Below are 22,295 nucleotides of genomic sequence, written 5' to 3'. Positions count from 1 at the left end.
GAAGGGGTTGGTAGATAACTCATCCTTTGTGTTGCAATCCATGCAACAGTAGTTTGAGCGGTTGAACTTGGTGTTGGGTGAAGTGAGGGATATGATAGATCATCAAGATGCAGTAATCAGAAATCTACAAGGCAAGAGAGATAGGAGGCCAAGTGAGTCTAGTGTTAAAAATGGGTATGAGAAAGAAGAGTATGGTGATTCTCTTGTTACTAGGCGTGCACTCAATACACAAATTAAGATGGATGATATAGAGCAGCAGAGTGAGAACATTTTTCATACTAGATGCCACATCAACGATAAGGTATGTAATATGATCATTAATTTGATGAGTTATATTAATTTGGCTAGCACAACTTTAGTTGAGAAATTGAATTTACCTACCTTGAAACACCCTAGACCATACATGTTGCAGTGGTTGAGTGATTGTGGGGAGGTGAGGATAAATAAGCAAGTGCTAGTTTCTTTTTCAATTGGAAAATATCAGGATATGGTCCTTTGTGATGTAGTGCTTATGCATGCTGGCCATATTTTGTTGGGCAAACCATGGCAGTATGATAGGAAGGTGATCCATGATGGGTTAAGAAACATGTACAGTTTTGAAAAGGATGGAAAAACAATCAAACTTGCTCCTTTAACTCCAACATAGGTCCATGGGGACCAATTGAAACTGAAAAGTGAGGTTGCTAAAAAAAAAAAGAGTGAAAATAGTAGTGATAAAAAAAGAAAGAGTGACAGTGAGAGTGATCAAAACAGAAAAAGTGAAGAAGAGATTGAGCTAAAAAGCAAGAATGAAAGTGAGATTAAGCTAAAAGGCAAGAGTGAAGGTGAGATTGAGAAAAAAGGAAATAGTGAGGTCGAAAAGGAGAGAGAGAAAAAAATGAGAGAGAAGAAAGATGAGGATGAGGCTGAGACCTCAAGGAAAAGAAAGAATGAGTTGAAAAATAATTATGAGGTTGAGAGTCCAAAAAAAGATGAAGAAAAAGAGAGTGACAGAAAAAAAAAAGGTGAAGAGAAAAAAGAGAGTGAAAGGAAAAAAGAGAGTGAAAAAGAAAAAGAGAGTGTAAAGAAAGGAGAGAGTGAAGAAAGTGAGAGAAAAACAAAGAGAAAATTGAGTTTTTATGCTAAGACGATTCTTAATACTAACAAACTTGATGTATCTTTGCCTAGTGTTGTTGTCTCTTTGTTGCAGGGATATGAGGTCGTGTTTCCTAGGGGTGTGTTTAGTGGATTGCCACCTATTAGGGAGATAGAGCACTGCATTGATTTTGTGCTTGGTGCGACAATTACTACCCGACCTTTCATTGAAAAACATTTAACGCACTTGAAGGGACTAGGTAAGTTGAATAGAGTGCATGCCAAGTGGGTGCAATTTATTGAAACCTTTCCACATATATTCAAATACACACAAGGTATGGAAAATTTTGTGGTTGATGCTTTAGCACGAAGGTATGTCCTTGTCATCATTTTAGATGCAAAGTTATTGAGACTTGAATATGATAAGAAATTATATGTTAATGATGATGGCTTGGCTAGTGTATATGGAGTACGTGAGAATGCCTCATTCGATAAGTTCCATCAACTAGATTGGTACTTGTTTAGAGAGAATAGACTTTGTGTGCCTACTAGTTTTGTGTGTAAGTTGCTTGTGTGTGATAGACATGGTGGTTTGTTGGGTAGCTTTGGTGTAAAGAAGACTTTTGATGTGTTGCATGAACGTTTGTGGGAGTATCATTTGCCATTCATTAACGTGTTGCATGAACATTTGTGGAAGTATCATTTGTCATTCATTAACATGTTGCAAGAACTTTTGTGGGAGTATTGTTTGTCATTCATTGAGTTTGCATATAATTGGAGTGATCATTTTGGTGTAACTAAAACTTTAGGTGTATTTCACGAATATTTGTGAGAGTATCATTTGCCATTCATTGAATTGTTACATGGCCGTTTGCAGGAGTATCATTTGCCCTTATTAGAGTGTGCATATAATAAAATCCTGCACACTACTATTTCTTATTCTCTGTTTGACATTGTTTATGGTTTTAATCTACTTATTCCTTTAGATTTGATGTATTTGCTTGTTGATGATAGGAATAGCTTGAATCAACATTTTCAAATTGTTGAGAAAATTAAAGAAAATGCATATAAAGTGGATCTTCTAGGTAAGTATCATGTTTCTGCAATTTTCAATGTTAGTAACCTTCTTCCTTTTGATCCAGGTGGAGATTCGAGGTCAAATCCTTTTGAGGAGAGGGGCGGAATGATGGGAACCAAAGTGGGCCTAGACTTAAAATTCGGAAAGTTACTTTACTAAAACTCTTTTGTTTTATCATTCTCAATTCATTGTTATGTTTTCTTCTCTGAATAATCATAGAATTTATTCTGTTTACGGATTTAGTCGTGCTTTTTCTATTTAATGGATTAGGTCTTTGATTATGTTTGGATCAACTATTTTTCCATATTAATTTAATTCCTTACTGCAATATCGCTTCCTGAGTATATTGTCGTCATTGGATTTTCTCAATAGTGATAATAATTTATATATTTTAAAAGTGGTGAATGATTTTTTGAGGGGTTACATTTGGTTTAATCTTGGTTTATAAATCTATATCTTCCGATTGAGAATTTTGGGAATTGAGTTCCCAATTGAGTTATTCAATGAATTAAGAATAATTAAAATGCCAGATTTGTGCAAGGGATTCCCGACGCTTTACTGTTTGTCAAATTTGAGTACTTTTTCTGTTAGTTACTTTGCCTCACTTTAATTTGCATTTAAAATTAATATTTGTTCTCCATTAGTCATTTAATATTTATCTTCAGTTTCTTTGTTCCTTCTATTATTCTTTTAATTTGTCTCTCTGTGGAATCGAAACCCCAAAACTGTGCTACAACTACCGCGTTATTCTTTGGGTGTAATCAGGTCCTATTTAATTAGTTGTGGCCCAAGAAATTATGCTAAAAGCCCCAACCCAGTTACTTAACATCCAAGCTTGCGTGTAAGTTCCATGCACATTTCTTCCCTCTCTTTCGTCCTCTAGGGTTTCCAACTACCTATATATATACACGCAAGTATACCCATGTACAGTCCCTCATTTATGTAGAAAAACCAAGCAACTGCTAGGGTTGCTATCGACTTTTCCCAGCCTCACGTCGCAGCCAAAGTCCACACTCCTGGAGCAAATTAACCATTGTTGCGAACCACCTTCCACCTGGTCGTTGCCATTAGTTTCATATGAATATTTTAGATTTTATGGTGCAATAAAACCATTTTTGATTTCTGAAATAATGCTGGTTCGAAAGTGTGTTTTGATTATTTTTATGTACTTCATAGTCAAATTTCGATCAATGATTTGCAGCTTGAGGTTAGTATGAATATTTAAGATTTTATGGTGCAAAGTTATGCCAAGGTTTCGGCATAACACTCATACTCACCTTGGAGTTTTCTCTCCATATAAGATGATTTTGCAAAACCTTAAACACAACACTCACACTCACCTTTGAGATTAGGGTTTTTCTCCTAATCTTGTCTAATGATTCTTAACATGCCTTTTCAGATTGTTGCTATTGTATTCATTGGATTTTTGTAAACCTACTCTTGATAACACTTATATTGTGAACTCATGTTTGATTATTCTTGTTTGAACCTAGTTTCTCTTGTGTCGTACGTACTCGATTTTCATTGGGAAGATATGATGCCATGTTGTTGGGATTTTTGGTTGAATCTTATCTTCTAATATGCTATGTTTTGGTTTTGCTTTCTACATGTAAACGTGCTTTGTTTGCTAATAAGATCAACCGAATGTGTAGATGAATGAAGGCATGTGTTGTGATGATGAAAAGTTATGTTTTGAGGACCTATATGAATAGAGCAAGGCTAGAATTAGGGTTTTCAAATCTGTTTTATGCTTCGTTGATCATGAATCGGCTATGTTTATGCCTATTCATCATGTGTTTGCATGTTCTGATGATTTCAAGCCTTATCACGAGATGCATGTTGCTACTTAGTGTTATATGTCTCGATTTTCGCATGTTTCATGAGTATGAGAGAGTGTAGTATCATAAGTCCATGTCTCATGCATTTGGGTATGTGTTTTTGAAATAAGAGTCAAGGCATGTTTTATCACGATCCCAAATGTTAGGACAGGAAAATGCCCTAGTGGAACTCCCTGTCCACTCTGGAGTGCTTAAAGTTGAGTGGAGACCTTTGGGTCGATGAAGTAAAGTCGATGGGCCTTGAATGGTTCCTTATGGAAAGGATGCTAGAGCGAGGTTGCACCTAAAGCTAGTGGGTGCCATACAGTGAAGGCAAAATAAGCGAACTGCCGTAATGAATATGTTTAAGAATATGGCGTAGTTACCTCGATCAAAGTGGATCGTTGGATGATGCAGTAACTAGCGAGAAACACACGGTGCTTAAGGTAGCTATGATGTGTGCAACCATGTGTTATAAGAGTTTGAGCTCTATGATGTGATTTGATATGATATGATACAAAATGACATGAAATGATATGATACGATCAAGATATGGCATGCATATGTTATGACAAGAACAAGAACCCAAACTCAAACAATATGAACTAGTTAAGAGATTAAAAGATGAAAATATGTTTTAAGGTCTATGTGATATCTGTCGTATGTTGCTTGTTTACTTACTGAGATTTCTTAAAATCTCACTGTGGTAGTTTCCACTACCATTCCCCACCCAGAATGGTAGAAGTTGTTACAGGTACCCCAGATACTATAGAACCATGAACCTAGAGGGCACAATGATAAAGGACAAGTTCACTGTGAAGGCTCGTCATGACTTTACTACCGACGTTTTGAAGTACAAGGCCCTGCTTCTCTGAAAAATATTAGCTAGTCTTAGCGAGGTCGAGTTCAATACGATGCTTACCGTCCAATAAAGAACTCAAAATTTTGGTGGAATATGGACCAAGTATCAAGTTTCCTTAAGCGAGCTAGTGAGACCACTGTTGAGGCAAAGGAGATTGCAAGGGACTTAGGACTTCTGGTACCCGAGCCCCAGAAGTCACGTGGAATCTTTCTGTGTTTAACTCAAGATGGATTGATAGTAATGGGGAGATTGAGAACCTAAGAATGTTTTGTGGTAAAAGATATGTGTTAAAATGGTCCCTTGTTTTCGAAAACTTTTGAAAATAATATCTATTTTGGGAGCACTTTAATGAAGTTCGAACTTTTGGGATGCTTACACTTCGGTACCATGATTATTACATTACCACCAATCCTATGTAGTTAAAAGAATTTGTCCTTTGCGAATTATACTGCATACTGCTAGATTTTTTAGGTGCATTGCATCTTATCTGCCATGTATGAGAGGTATGTAACCCTCATGCCTCATTTTTGTTTTCCTTTTTTATTTTTCACCCCATGGCAGCTCCTGCACCCACTTAGCACTTTGCAACACCTGAAATAAAGAAAATCATGAGGGAGGGCACTGATCACATTAGCATAAGGATGACACAAAGTTGAAAGTTGCACTCATCACAACCGCTGCCCACTCCACCAACACAAGGCTCTCCTCTAGCCAAGGCAGCTGCCCCATCCCCTCTTGAAGCCTATAAAAGCCCCCTCGACTCCCTCATTTCTGCACACCACTTCTCAAACTCTCTCTTGAGTTTTTGAGAGCTCTTCTCCTCCTAGTGTGCAAGAGAGTTGAAGCCGAGTAGGTGTGAGAGTGATCTTGAAGTGAGTGAGTTTGACAACTTTTAAGGCCATGATTTTTGTATGTATTCTTGCTTAATCTCTTGATAAGTATTAGAACTAAATGTTAGGTTTTAATTTACACCATAGGAATGAATTCTGATTGAAATGAATAAGGTTTAGCATGCTAAGTTCAAAATCGGGTTAGATTTGAAGTTTTGATGGAATTAATTATGTTGGACTGAAGTTTTAGCCATGGCATGAGTTGGTATGATTTTATGTGATTTATTAATGTCTTATAATAAACCTTGAAGGTTTAAATTTGAGGTTGAAAGCATGCCATGATAGGTTTTAATTCTATGTTGTGTTGATCACCCAAGCATGCACGATTTTGATTAATTTATGCTTAACTTATGAAGTTTTGAATTATTTTACTTAGGCTTGAAATATGAGCATTTAGAAAACCTTATGATTACGATAAGAAGGGAAATACATGATTTAATTCTAGTTTTTGAAACTTCTCTTGATGAAAAAGACTAAGAGATATCAGGCATGCTTAAGGACTAGTTTAATAGAGATTAAGGTCTTTAGCTATGATTAAGTGTTGGGATGAACTTGTTCCCAAGATTAAGCTTTTAACATGTCATTAGGGATTATAATATTAATTTCTGTTAAAGAAATTGAATATGCATGCATTCATAAGGGTCAATAGTTGAAATTACACTTAGGCATCTTTTAGAGTGCATGCCACATGTTGAGTGTATTTGGACAAGTTCCACTTTGATTTTTGGAATTGTAAGGGCATAGATGGCTTTAGAATATGGACAATATGTGGTTTATGAAGTTTGGTTAAATTTGAAACTTATTTTTAAATAGTAAAAATTAGAGCCTTAGTGGCAATTTTTGAAAGTTTAGGGGTATTTTGTAAATGCCCATTTTTGAAACATTTTGATTATGAAAATCTTCCTTAGTAGTCCAAATCCTAACTTAGTACAACTTTGATTACAACCGCTACGATGTTTTCAAACTCAGGCTGACCTCTAACTTACACTTTGATAAGTTATTTATGATTTATTGATAAATGCAACATTCATGTTATAATTGTCATTTGGAGCATGAAACATCATGTTATATGATACATTGAGTACATGACTACTTGCCTACTTGACATATGACATTTTGTCCATTTTTAGCATATTGCATATAAATACCATTTTCACATGAAAACTTGCCACATATACACATGTCATGAAATACATTTTTGCTAGGATGAGGAATTATCTTAGTGGAACTCCTTTGTTAACTTTGGAGTGAATAAAAATGGAGTGGTAACCCTTGGGTTGATAAAGAACCGTCAACGGGTTTCGAATGAATTCTTTTTAAAGAATGTCGAAGAGAAGTCGTATATGACACCTAATGCTGGTAGGTGCATATGTCATGATGATATATTATAAAGATGAAATGTTATGATATCAATGCATTGGGTTTTGAGTCTGCAAACAATGTAGTTTCAACATGAGTTGTACTATGGTCACTGGCAGGTACTCACAATGCAAATGGGGAGCTGTGACGATACCAAATGTTATGTTCTGTTAATGACGTCTCTAATAAATAATAAATGTTATCTTTTTGAAAAGAAGAAGTGCAAAATATTCTCTGTAAGAAAATATGCCTTAAAGTTTTCTGAAAGATGTTGAGGAATCTGGATGAGGGACAAATACAAGTTTTCTACATATCTAGCATGCATCACATGTTTATCATTGATCATGCATATCTTATCTCTGTGCAAGTGGGTTGCATAATTTACTGAGATTTCATGGAATCTCACTCTGGTAATTCCACTACCATTCCCCTAAAATGGTAGAAGTTGTGTCAGGACTGGCTTATGACAAACAAGATGGTAATGAACTCCAACCTTTGGCTTCAGATGGTTGAGAATGAGCTCGACCCTGACTGGAAGTTGAATTTGATATTGATGTTCATAGCGATGGCTTTGTACACCTTAGAGCGGATGAGAGAAATGATTTGACTTGCTTTGATGCAGTGTTTGTAACAAGGAGAATCCATCTCCCACTTTTTGTTTGAACTTATGCCTTACTATGTGGACCTCTTTAAGTAAGGCAGTATCTATCCCTGGTTAATTCAATCTATTGGGATGTTTAGTTCATTCTGGAATGAAAGTTTTATAAGTCACCCTTTTTTCGCTGCGACTATTGCATACTGCTAGTTGCATACTAGGAATTATTACATATTATCTATCATGAATGGGGGTATGTAACTATGTGTTACATGTCCTGACGCTCCAAGTTTTGTTCCATCCCAAACGGAGGTTGGGGATGTCACACCTATAGAATTAAAATCCTAATAGGAATCTTTCCTTAGAGTCTTTAATTTCTAAAACCTCAACTCTTCTGAGTAGTCCAAAACTGTTACCTTCTTCCATTAGAGACTTCTGTTTCTATTCCATGATCTGGCCAGCTGGGCCATTTTGCCTTTATTCTGCAGTTGATGTTGTCATGCTTACCTACTCCAACATGTCCCTTCCTCCAAGCCTAAATATCTCAAATTTAAGCCTAAAGAAAGACTAAAACTTCAATCATATTATCTAGTACAATTCCTAAGGACATGTGGGTTTAACCCAGACACATATTGCTCTGATACCATCCTGTGACACCCCCAAATTCCACTAGGGATTGGACAACACAAGGTAACTTGCCCCCATTCATGATAGATAAAGATGTAATTCACCTAGCATGCAACTAACAATATGCAATATTCGCAACAGATAATTTTTTTCATTGAGCAATACTAGCTACCACAATTGATATATCCCAAAACATAAACATGCTTCATAAAATTCATGTGATAACTAGTATCCAAAAGGTTATAGTACTTGTCCAATAGATCTGTAACATTATGAGTATTGAAGACAGCGCTCCATAACTATAATTTGGAAATAAAAATTATAGTACTAATTCACGGAGCCGTTCATGCAGCTCAACTATGATATCCAAACTGATGTCCAGAAAATGGGGGATAGGCTCCATCAACTCTTTGTCTGTACTCCACATTCTATTTGACCTTGTCCAATCTCCCATGCGTGGGTTCCCCAGATTCTGACATACCATCTACCATTTCAGAGGGAATGGTAGTTGGGACTACCAAGTAAGATTTGATTACAAATCTCAGCAAGTTAAAAAATAACTTAAATTGATAGTTTAAATATGCATGCTGACAGTAAAAGCATTAATGCAAAATGTGAGCATGAGTAAGCTTGACTTGACATGATAGACAACATGACATGTGCTGACATAACTTGAACTGACATAAAATGAACTTAACTTATGTGAACTTGAAACTGAATGTGTCATAAAATGACTTGAACTGAACATAAAATAACATGAACTGAAACTGACCTTGAACTTGTACTGAATGTGAATTGGAATTGAACATGAGGCTAATACTGAACATGAAATGGAAATGCCAGCTCATGTAACTAAAATTATGCATTCTAGTAAAGAAATGAGAGTACTCAGGTAGCTCCCACGTCTTCACCATGAGTATCCTTTTTGTATTACGACAGATTCTACTTCTTCACTGTAGTACCCGACAACACGTATGCCTTGACGCAGTAACAAGCAGATCATATACTCCTTGACTGTAGTACAAATTAACGGATAACATGAACTTGAACTGAACGTGAAATACCATGACATGAAATTGAAACTTGAAATTGACTTTGACTGACATGAAGATATTGTTTTGGAGACACTCTGTACTCAAGACATGATGTGACATGAAATGAAAGGATATATGACCTAACGTAACATAGCGTGACATGTATGTAAGATGAATGCCATGGTGATGGGAACCAAGGTGGGCCTACTATTAAAGATCCTTTGCAAGGTTTAGATGGCCCAATTACAAGATCAAGGGAAAAGAAGATCAAGGAAGCAATGCAAGGATTGGTGCAATCCACTTGCGATGAAGCTAGCAAGAGCCCAACACTCAAGATGGGCTTGAAAGAAGGAGAACCAGTTTTGATCCACTTGATTCAAGCTGTGGAAGACATGGCTTAGAGATAGGGCCTATTGTTATTGGAGGCTTGCAATTTGGTTAAAGGATTTATTTTATTACTTTAGAATAAGTGGGCTTGAAGATGCTTGGCCCACATGTCTTATTTCTTATGAACAAGGGTCTTCGGGAAGGCCTTGTATTTTTGGCCAAGGGCTTATTTGGAAAGTTATTTATAGGAACTAGGGTTTCAAGAGGTTACTGTAGCATTACTGTAGTAGTGACATTGTTCATCCAGGGGCATTTTGGGTAAAAGGGGCTTTATTTTTGTTAGGGTTTTAATTAGGTTTGGTTTAAATACTCTTTATAGCGTCATTTGAAGTTTTTAGACAATATTGAATTTTATTTGTGAGTTGAGTTTATTTCTCTTGTTCTTGATTGAACTTTTGAATTTATCAAAGGTAAATGACAACCTTTGTGGCGTTCCTCCTTGTAATCTGGGTTCTTGAGACGAGTTCTTCAACGAGTCTAGATTTTAATATAATCTAGGTTCTTGAAATGAGTTCTCATCGGGTCTAGATTCTCCATCCATTGACTTGATTTTGGCTTTCTTAGGGAGTTTTCAAATTGATTGTGGGTTCAAGGGATTACATTCCTACGGGGTCATATCATTTGGTATTCAGAGCAAGGTTTCCAATCAGGTCTGATTCTATCTTTTATTTCTTGCATATTTAATTCTAGGTCTTTATTGTTCTAGGATTGATTACAAAAAAAAAAAAAAAAAAAATAGAGGTGGCTGCCAAATTTCTTCACTATTGTTAGGGTTGCTAATTTTCATTGTTCTAGGGTTTGTGTTGGCTAAAATCTCTTATTCTAGGGGCTGCCATATATCACTTGTCCTAGGGTTTTTGAGTTATTGTTAGGGTTTTCTCAATTGCTTATTATTGATTGTGATCAAATCAGTTGGTGAAAAGACAAGAAAAGGAAAAGAAAAAGAAATTGTCAAAAAAAAAAAAAATTCGAAATTTTTTCTTCAACCTTATATCATCAAAGGGGCTGCATACATTATTATTCTAGTTGGTATCTAGTCTTATAGTTACTGTTTCATTCGTATAATTTCCTTGGTTCACGTGTCGTTTTTTAATCCCTTTTGTGTTTTTCTTGTTCTTGTTTCTTGGACCTAATTACTAGTTGGGATAAAACAAGGTTGGATTGTCTTGGTTGAGTTCAATTAGTTCTTAAAGAACTTGAGTGGGAAAACTCTTGAGGTAAAAGGCAAGAGAGTGTGAGATTATTATCGAATAAAAAGCCAATTCAGAGTGAAACATGAGTGGAGTGCCATTATTTGAGTGTAAACATGTAAGGGAGTGTGTGAGGTTTTCTTTTTGAGTGCCATTATTTGAGTGTAAACACGTAAGGGAGTGTATGAGGTTTTCTTTTTTACCATTAACATTCTTTTGTGCGGCACCTTATAATGTCTCACCGGAATAGCTCATCACCAAGGGGAGAGCAGATAACTCATCCTTTGTGTTGCAAGCCATGCAACAACAGTTTGAGCGGTTGAACTTTCTGTTGGGTGAAGTGAGGGAGAGATAGGAGGCGACGTGAGCATAGAGTTGAAAATGAGTATGAGAATGAAAGAGATAGTGAGGATGAGGAAGACTTAGCATTTGAAGTTGGGTCGGGTAGAAATAGAAGAGTTAAGTGTGAAAGAGGACTTGAGGGGAATCTAAGGGTTCATGATGGTGTAGGTAGAGACCTTGGTAGCATCAAAATGAAAATACCATCTTTCCAAGGTAGAACTGACCCTGAGGTTTATCTAGAGTGAGAGAAAAAAATAGAGTTGGTGTTTGATTGCCATAATTACTCTGAGGAGAAGAAAGTGAAGTTGGTGGTAATTGAGTTCACTGATTATGCTATTATTTGGTGGGATCAATTAGTGGCCAATAGGAGGAGGAATTATGAGAGGCCTGTAGAGACATGGGGAGAGTTGAAAGCTTTCATGAGGCTGAGATTTGTACCTAGCCATTACTATAGAGACCTTTACCAGAAATTACAAAATCTTACATAGGGGTCTAAGAGTGTGGAGGATTACCATAAGGAGATGGAGGTGGCGATGATTCGGGCTAATGTAGAGGAGGACCGGGAGGCCACCATGGCTAGATTTTTGAGTGGTTTGAATAGGAACTTAGCCAATGTAATTGAATTGCAGTATTATGTGGAGATAGAGGACATGGTGCACATGGCTATGAAGGTGGAGAGAGGCAATTAAAGAGAAAAGGGGATAGGAATGATCCAGCTAGCTGAAGCAAAGAGAAAGACCGAACCACCTAAAGGAAAAGATTAGGGAACTAGCAACAAACCCAAGGTAGAATCCCCAACCTTCATGGAATATAGATATTAAATGTTTTAAATGTTTGGGTTTAGGGCACATCGCTTCTCAATGTCCAAACATGAGGGTGATGATTATGCATGACAATGGGGAGGTGATGAGTAAGAGTGAGGATGATAGTGATGAGGTGCCCGAGTTGGTTGATGCTAGTGATGATGATGGAGTGGTATACCCCATGACAGGTAAGTCTCTTGTTGCCAGGCGTGCAATCAATGCACACATTAAGGTGGATGATGCAGAGCAACAAAGAGAGAACATTCTCCATACTAGATACCATGTCAATAATAAGGTATGTAGTATGATCATTGATGGGGGGAGTTGTACTAATGTGGCTAGCACTACTTTGGTTGAGAAATTGAATTTACCAACCTTAAAACACTCTAGACCATACAAATTGCAGTGGTTGAATGATTGTGGGGAGGTTAGGGTGGATAGACAAGTGTTAGTTACTTTTTCTATTGGGAAGTATCAAGATGAGGTGCTTTGTGATGTTGTGCCTATGCATGTTGACCATATTTTGTTGGGGAGGCCATGGCAGTATGATAGGAGGGTGACACATGATGGGTTCAAGAACATGTACAACTTTGAAAAGGAGGGCAAAACAATCAAGCTTGCTCCTTTTACTCCAAGCCAGGTCTATGAGGACCAACTGAAACTGAAAAGTGAGGTTGCTAAAAAAAGAAAGGGTGAAAATGAGAGTGATCAAAAGAGAAAGGGTGAAAATGAGAGTGATCAAAAGAGAAAGAGTGAAAATGAGAGTGAAAAAGTGATTGAGCAAAAAAGAAAGAGTGAGAGTGAAAATGAGCATAAAAGAAAGAGTGAAAAAGAAAGTAGAGAGGTGGCTGAGAGTAAAGAAAAAAGAGTGGAGCCATGAGAGAAAAAAGAAAGAGAGTCTTCAGGGAGAAAAGGAAAGGCAAAAGTGAGTTTCTATGCAAGAGAGAGTGAGGTTAAGAGGGCTTTCTTCGTAGATCGCCCTATGATTTTTCTTGTTTATAATGAGTCTTATCTTACTCTTGATGAAACTAACCAGTCTCTTCCTAGTTTGGTTGTTTCTTTGTTGCAGGAGTTTGGAGATGTATTCACGGAGGAGATGCCAAATGAGTTGCCACCCATTCGAGGCATTGAGCACCAGATTGATTTTGTGACTGGGGCTGCTATTCCAAACCGATCAGCGTATAGGAGTAATCCAGAGGAGACAAAGGAGCTTCAGAGGGAAGTTGAAGATTTGATGAGTAAGGGGTACGTGTGGGAGAGCACGAGCCCTTATGCAGTACCAGTGCTACTAGGGTCAAAGAAGGATGAGACGTGGAGGATGTGCGTTTATTGCAGGGCGGTCAACAATATCACGATAAAGTATTGCCTCCTATTCCTAGATTGGATGATATGCTTGATGAATTGCATGACTTATGTATTTTCAGTAAAATTAATCTTAAAAGTGGGTATCATCAAATTAGAATGAAATAGGGTGATGAATGGAAAACTGCTTTTAAGACTAAGTATGGGCTTTATGAATGGTTGGTTATACCATTTGGACTTACAAATGTGCCCAGTACTTTCATGAGATTAATGAACCATGTCCTACGTGCATTCATAGGCAAGTTTTTGATTGTGTACTTTGATGATATCCTAGTGTACATCAAGGACTTAAATGAACATATTGAGCATTTGAGATATGTGTTTGATGTGTTGAGATGTGAAAAGTTGTATGCTAATTTCAAGAAATGTGCCTTTTGCATGGAAAAAGTTGTTTTTCTTGGTTATGTTGTTAGTACAAAAGGTATTGAGGTCGATGAAGAGAAAGTCAAGACCATCAAGGAGTGGCTAACGCCAAAAAACATCACTGAGGTAAGAAGCTTTCATGGCTTAGCTAGCTTTTATCGGTGTTTTGTTAAAGACTTTAACACCATTTCTGCACCATTCACTGAGGTAATTAAAAAGAATGTTGGGTTTCGTTGGGGGGATAATCAAGAGAATGCTTTTGCTACTATTAAAGAAAGGTTGTGCTCTGTACCTGTGTTAGTATTACATAATTTTAACAAGTCTTTTGAGATTGAATGTGGTGCCTTAGGAATAGAGATTGGAGCCATTTTGATGCAGGATAGGCGGTCCATAGCCTTCTTCAGTGAAAAGCTAAGTGGGGCATCCTTGAAGACCCCTACTTATAACAAAGAGCTTTATGCTCATGTCCGTGCATTAGAGACTTGGGAGCACTACCTATGACCAAGGGAATTTGTGATCCACACCGATCATGAATCATTGAAGCATCTCAAGAGTCAAGGTAAGCTGAATAAAAGGCATGCTAGAGGGATGGAATACATTGAGACCTTTCCCTATGTCATCCGTTACAAGCAAGGTAAGGAGAACATTGTTGCTGATGCTCTATCCCGAAGGTATGTACTTCTTACTTCTATGAGTGCTAAAATGCTTGGGTTTGAATATGTGAAAGACATGTATGCCGATAACATTGACTTTTCTGATGTGTATATGGCATGTGATAAGGCGGCATTTGGTAAGTTTTACAAGCATGATGGTTATTTGCTTAAGGAAAGCAAACTTTGTGTGCCAAGTTGTTCTACGCGTGAGTTATTGGTGCGTGAGGCACATGGTGGGGGATTAATAGGACACTTTGGTGTCAAGAAAACTTTAGAAATTTTGCATGAATATTTCTTTTGGCCTAAGATGAAGAGAGATGTTAATCGTATTTGTGGAAGGTGCATTACATGTAGAAATGCCAAATCTAAGGTTTTGCCACATGGGTTGTATACACCCTTACCCATTCCTAGTGAGCCATAGGTAGACATATCTATGGACTTTGTTTTGGGGGTGCCTAGGAAAAAAAGAGGTAGAGATTCTATGTTTTTGGTTGTGGATAGATTTAGTAAGATGGCACATTTCATTCCATGCCATAAAACAGATGATGCCACAAATATAGTTTACTTGTTTTTCAAGGAGAAAGTGCGACTCTATGGTGTACCTAAGAGTATTGTTTCTGATAGGGATGTTAAATTCCTTAGCTACTTTTGGAAGGTGTTGTGGGAGAAATTGGGTACTAAGCTCTTATTTTCCACTACTTGTCATCCGCAGACTGATGGTCAGACTGAAGTAGTTAATAGGACTTTAACTCAGCTTTTATGCACTGTTGTTCATAAGAATTTAAAAACTTGGGAGGATTTTTTGCCATTTATAGAGTTTGCATATAATAGGACCATGCATACTATTACTTAATACTCTCCTTTTGAAATTGTTTATGGATTTAATCCACTTTCACCTTTGGATCAGATGCCTTTACTTGTTGATGGCAGGAGTAGCTTGGATGGACAAAAGAAGGCGGAGTTGGTGAAGTCACTTCATGAGAGGGTACGGCTTCAAATTGCCCAAAAGAATGAAAGGGTTACTTCCCAAGCCAATAAAGGGCGAAGGCGTTCATCTTTGAACCAGGAGATTGAGTTTGGGTTCACATGTGCAAAGAAAGATTCCCAGCCCATAGAAGGACTAAGTTGCATCCTTGAGGAGATGGACCTTTCCAAATTCTTGAGAAAATGAATGACAATGCATGTAAAGTGGATCTTCCAGGTGAGTATAATGTTTCTGCTACTTTCAATGTTTCCGATCTTTCTCCTTTTGATGTAGGTGAAGATTCGAGGTCGAATCCTTTTGAGGAGAGGAGGAATGATGGGAACCAAGGTGGGCCTACTATTAAAGATCCTTTGTAAGTTCCAGATGGCCCAATTATAAGATCAAGGGCCAAGAAGATCAAGGTAGTAATACAAGGATTGGTGCAATCCACTTGCGATGAAGCTAGCAAGAGCCCAATACTCAAGATGGGCTTGAAAGAAGGAGAACCAGTTTTGATCCACTTGATACAAGCTGTGGAAGACATGACTTAGAGTTTGTTTGGGCCTATTGTTATTGAAGACTTTCAATTTGTTAAAGGATTTATTTTATTAATTTAGAATAAGTGAGTTTGAGAATGCTTGGCCCGCATATGTCATATTTCTTTTGAATTAGGATTTTGGAAAGGCCTTGTATTGTGGCCAATGACTTATTTGGAAAGTTACTTTTTAGGAACTAGGGTTTCAAGAAGTTACTATAGTGTTACTGTAGCCGCGACAATGTTCATCCAGGGGCATTTTGGGTAAAAGGGGCTTTATTTTGGTTAGGGTTTTAATTAGGTTTGGTTTAAATACTCTTTGTAGCCTCATTTGAAGTTTTTAGACAATATTGAATTTTATTTGTGAGTTGAGTTTACTCCTCTTGTTCTTGATTGAACTTTTGAACTTATCAAAGGTAAATCACAACTTTTGTGACGTTCCTCCTTTTAATCTGGGTTCTTGAGACGAGTTCTTCAACGGGTCTAGATTTTAATATAATCTAGGTTCTTGAAACGAGTTCTCATCGGGTCTAGATTCTCCATCTATTGACTTGATTTGGCTTTTTTGGAGAGTTTTCAATTTGATTATGGGTTTAAGGGATTACATTCCTACAGGTTCATATCACATGGCATAACATGAAACAGATAGACATTTCGTGACATGACGTAATGTATAACAGATAACATTTCATGACATGATATAACAGGTAACAGATGAACATCTTGTGACATGGTATAATGTGTAACAGATAAACTTTTCATGACATGACATAATGTGTAACAGATAAACATATCATGACATGCCGTATATAAGAACATAAGAACATAAGAACATGAACAACTATTCTCTTACCAACACATGTAAACAAAATCCTGACAGTTACAGTGATCGTTGCGTGAAGAATTAAAAACTTGAAATACGAGAAACTATAAGGAGAGATTTCTAAATGTTAGAAACTCCTCACTAACAGTCTAGAAACATAAAAATGCTGACTTAGAGTAAAATGACTATTTTACCCCTCTATATGTGAGCAAATGATTATTTTACCCCTAACTTGAGGATTTTACATCCTAACTCCAAAACTCACCAAAATTTACATTTCTCATGTAAACTTTGTCCTAAATCCAAATATCTAATTAAAAAAAATTTAAAACACATTACAACTAGGTCAAACATGCTTTGGTTGAAACATGTATAGGCCAAACTTCTTGATTTTTGTTACAATTCTATCAAATCTCAATTCTGATGCTTGAAACCGAAACATCCAAGGTACAAAATCATATCCTATGCTTAAATAACATACTAAAACAACTAAGACCTACAAAGACCTTCAACACAAAACCTCAAGTATTTAACCTTAAGCACAACCCTTAATGTTAAAGGTTTTATCTCTTTTCAAAACAACTCAAAGAACTCCAAAATTCCAAGAACATACTTCCAACACATTCATAATACACTCCTAAGAACTATCATGCTTTCAATCTTCAAGCCAAAACCACAAAAATACAAAAATCCATCATAAGACATTCGGCCTTAACACTTTAACCAAAACTGATTCCTATATGGTTTGGTTTTGATCAAACCATTTGATCTAAAATATTTTATGAAATAAATAACAAATCAACAAGATCATATGGTTAAAAACATAATTCTACCCCAAAACCTCAAATGCATGACCTAACCAAACTCCTTCATGCATTAAAAATTATATCTTTAAAACCACTACCAAAAATCCTTAACCTAACATCCTAACATGTAAATAAAGTCTTAGAAACATCATATAAAAATATTAAAGCCATTGGAGCATGCTTTCACAACAAAAGATTCAACTAAGTCAAAACAGAATCTGTTTTCAACCTTCTAGTTTTTAACTTTTTGGGTCTAAGTAAAATTTTTAACAAAAGCTTATAACATGCAATGAATCTTCATCAAACTTATATATTATCATGTTAACTATACTCCATAAAAAAAATCAGACCAAGATCTTGCCAATAACTAGGTTAAAATCATCAAGATATCACACACTATCTAGTTTATTGCCCAGTATGACCTATCCATGTATGGACCCCTATTACACAACTGGAGGGTAATATGTGGGGTGTGAATGACACTTAGAGTGATGGGGGTGTCAGCCAGAACCATGGGTAAAACAGTGGGCATGGTGTTCAGCCAAGGAAGCTTCCTTGTGGAGGGTGGTGGTGAGGTGGTCCTTGGCTTTCCCATCATGCACTATATGGGGCTGCTTTAGGCAGTGATTGGACTATGATGGTAGGGGGAAACTTCCTCCACAAGCCTTGTGACTCACTAAAAAATGAGCAACACAAAGGTTGTCCCAAGTGCAGGAGGATGTCGCATAATATTTAGGAATAAATTCCTAGATCGTCTCCTCAGGGAAAGTTAGTTAAAATCAAACTCGTTTAAAATGGTGAAAATATTGACAAAGAGAAAATAAAAATGGTGATATGTGCAACGAATGGAAGAGTGCAGCGGGAATGAAAAGAGCACTTGTCATGAACTAGAGTCATATTTTTATATTTTTTTGAGTGTCAAAATGAAATGTAAGAGACTAACAAATTGAAATTAACAATCAAGGAATCAACTAAGCTAAACAATCTCAATTAATCAGAAAATTGATTAATAAAACCAAAATTAATTAAGTCCTAATTAACCTAATATGCAATGGAACTAAAAGATTAACAAAATTAAACTAAGAACTAAGCTAGATTAGAAAATAATTAATGCAATATGAGCTGAAAATTGAAAAGCCCCAAAATTAAAATTCTAGGGTTCATCCTTGCATTTAAATCATAACAAAATAAATCCATAACAATTTTCAGCTCATATTGTTATGGGACGGTGACTGAGATTGGACGGTGACTGAGATGCCGGGACATGTAACGTAAGGCTACACACCCCTCGTACATGACAGATAAAATGCTATGCACCTAAGTGCGCTAACAAAATGCAAAAATGATGTAGCAAAAAAATTATAAAGTCGGATAACTATGCAATGCAATAAGCAAATACAAAGCACATGGCACCATAAACTAAAGTCATAACCCAAAACATTGTCCCAAAACATAAACATATGGCCTTAAAGGAAAAATATCCCAAAAGCATGAAGCATTATTTTAAAGTTCCCAAAACACGAGATTCCCACAAAAGAAACGTAAGTCTAGAAAAGATGGCCATAAACATTGTTGTCTTCTCTTCTTTTTTGTTTTTTTTTCCCACAAAATATTTAAACTCCTGTACTTTTCAAGAAGACTCGGGCTACACGCACTTCTCTAAAGCCTTATCCTTATCTCGATTGTTACGCATTGAACTCAGCGATGAATTCTAGTATTCCCGTGATCTCTCGGTTGATGGCCTCGAGACGCTCCCAGATGAAGGACTTAGGCTGTTTCATGGCCATTTTAGGCACAATCCTCTCTAGAGGAGGAGGTGTCATTCTCTTCCTCTTGGTCATCGTGGCTTCTTACCAAACCTGTTACAACTTCTACCATTCCGGTTAGGGAATAGTAGTGGAAACTACCACAATGTGATTTTGAGAAATCTCAACAAGTAATCACATAACATACCACAATTAATACAAACATACAAAAAGTATATCATGATGTGCGTGCATGGACATGTACTTGATTTATGCCTTAACTAGAACTTAACTGGTGCACTTAACCATTTGCAAAAGACTTGTAACAGAGACTTGAACTTTTTAGAGAAACTTCTTAACTTTTTCTTATTCACGTGATTTTATTCAGAACTTGCCTTCTCAGAACATATCACAAGATTTTCATCGAGTGATTCTTATCATATGAGCTCTTATACTTGTTCAGAGGGAGGATACAACACGACTCCCCTCCTTGCACCGCCACCGCATGTTCCTGCTAGTCATCATACCATTAACGATCTGTAGGTGGGAATTGAAGGCGAGACTTTACCACCATCCCTACAATTCGAGATGCACAGAGAATCATAATAACTGGACCTTACTTCGTCGAATTACATGCCTTATGCACCTACTAGCATTAGGTGCTTCCTTGCTCCGACATTCTTTAAAAAGAATCCAATCGATGCTCCTCGACTATTCTTCGTCAATCCAAGGGTTACCACTCCATTCTTATACACCCTAGAGTGGACAGAGGAGTTCCACTAGGACATTCCCCTGCCCTAGCACTTGGGATCGTGATAAAACTTTTAGACTCTTTTCTTTGAAAGAAACTTTCTGAAAATACGTCTTGAAAAGACATTTTTTGAAAACATTTCATCCCCAAATCCATGTGACATGAGACTTAAACATGCTTACTTATGCATGACATATGACATATGAGATGCCGTGCATGTAACAACCAAGCATAACATATTCATTTCATAGCATGATCACATAAACCATGATAGATATAAAAACATGTGCATAGAACCATAAAATATTGCTTAGGCCGAAACTCATGGGCACAAAAACATGAAAATTCATCACATAAACATGTTCCAAACTTCAAGCAAATAACATAGAAATCATAGTTTAGTAAAACAAAGCATGAAACCGTAACATTTGACCAAGATCCGAATCATTCAAGACATGGTATGGCCTAAACATCATGATAGATTTTCTGTCATTCCTAAACATATGAAAACCGAAACATATACAAGGATTTCATGGCATATTCATCACAATTTCAAAGCATATAATTCCTTCCATAGGTTGATATAAGATCATAGTAACATAATCAACAAACAATCAAGAAATAGCAACCAAGACAAACGTGGTAATGAAAAGATTTACATAATCATATACAAGTGTTAACCAATAGTAGGTTGAGTGTATATTTACAAAAAATCCACGTATAACAATATTAGCAAGCTGTAAATCCGAACATTCCTCATTAGAAAAACAACTAAAAACCTCACCTCATGTTCTTGAGTGTATGTGTAGATTTCTAGAGCAAAACTTGTCTATATCTATTCGGCTTCTAGGGTTTTTGGGGTAAAAACTTCTTCAATTCATTCTTAAAGTAAAGCAAACCCTAAAATAACCAAAGATATGGACTTAAGGAATGATGGAAGGGAATAAAAAAAGAAATAAAAAAAGAAAAGAGAGGGAAAAATAATCAAAAAAATAAGTAAGTAAAAATGAAGTAGAAGAGTAGTGGCCAAAAAAATGGAGGATAAACTCTTCTCTCTATTCGGCTTCTAAGGTTTCTTAAGAACATTAAACAATCTTCAAGAAATCACAAGAAAAGTGGGTGTTCTATCTTCCACATTGACCAAATGAGATTTGAATCCCATTTTCTAGTTAAGCAAATGATGTGCGTGTGAAGCTTAGAAGGAAAAACCGAATCTTACCTTGACTAGAATTAGTGTGCCGAAATCTCCTATTGAGATAAGAAAATCTTCTTGTTTGGTCGAGGAGAAAGTATAAGTGAGATATTCTTCAAGAAAATATGAAAGAGTTGTATGGAGAGGGTAAGAGCATGAAAATTTCGAATTTTGCAAAAGAAGAAGCCTTTGGGCATGTGGTCTTCCTCCCCTTTTATGGAAAACTCCTCATTCCCTCATTGGTGATAGAAAACCAATGCATGTAAGACAAGTGGCAAAGATTTCCTTCCTCTTTTCACTCTGGACGAAACCACCTCTTGGAATTCCCTAGATGGATTGCATTGGGAAGGTGCATTTTCTTTTGGGTTGGCATGTAGGCTCTCTTCCCTTGGCCAAATTCTTCTTCTCTCCCCTTTACGCCCTTCCTTCCATCAAATAATTGAGTGTTTCTTCTAAAGGTAACATGGTAAAACATCATGTGACTCTTCCTTTTCCCAAGCAAGTAATCTTTTGCATGGATGACAAGTGGCAAAAGACATATGCCATGGCTTAGCCGTCCACCTCTTTCTTCCTTTCCCAAGATGATGTTTCATCTTCCAATACTCCTTCCCAAGGTGACCTTTCATGTTCTATTAGTCCAATTTAGCCTAGGTGACAAGTGGCAAAGGAACATAGTGTTTGGGAGTGTGCTGGCCGAATTTCTAAGGGGATTCTTGTCCTTCAATCCAAATGTCTCTTCACATATCCTTATAGAAACTCCATGCATGCTTGACACTTGGCATTATTTGACTAAATTTCGAAATCCCGTAAGCCTCCATTCGGTTTCCCATGCACAACTCCTAGAAAAAGCCCCATTTCACTTCCTTAAACTTCTCTTTCCAAGATAACTTCCTTGCAACTCGAATTGGGCAAGACAAAGGGTCTAAACATGTGGGAATTTGAATCTAGCCGAAAGTCCTTTGGTCTCCTCTAGGTTCCTTTTGTCCCTTGAATCATATAGAAAGTTTCTTACACAATGACAAGTGGCAACTTTTCCAAGATAG

The 22,295-nt window shown here is 36.8% G+C and overlaps 1 long non-coding RNA gene across 1 annotated transcript; it reads right to left on the bottom strand.

Moving 5' to 3' along the window:
• Positions 1–5,119: 5,119 nt before the first annotated feature.
• On the bottom strand, positions 5,120–21,096 carry LOC121247044. Its single transcript, XR_005937209.1, has 4 exons — positions 20,971–21,096; positions 17,915–17,920; positions 9,240–9,247; positions 5,120–5,130 (listed from the first exon to the last, which is right to left on the bottom strand). It is a non-coding gene; the product is annotated as an uncharacterized LOC121247044 (long non-coding RNA).
• Between the last annotated feature and the right edge of the window lie 1,199 nt (positions 21,097–22,295).

The sequence above is a fragment of the Juglans microcarpa x Juglans regia genome, chromosome 1S (genome assembly GCF_004785595.1).
Source record: "Juglans microcarpa x Juglans regia isolate MS1-56 chromosome 1S, Jm3101_v1.0, whole genome shotgun sequence".
Classification (NCBI taxonomy): domain Eukaryota; kingdom Viridiplantae; phylum Streptophyta; class Magnoliopsida; order Fagales; family Juglandaceae; genus Juglans; species Juglans microcarpa x Juglans regia.
The sequence above is the reverse complement of the archived record's forward strand: the minus strand, read 5'-3'. Positions and strand labels throughout refer to the sequence as shown.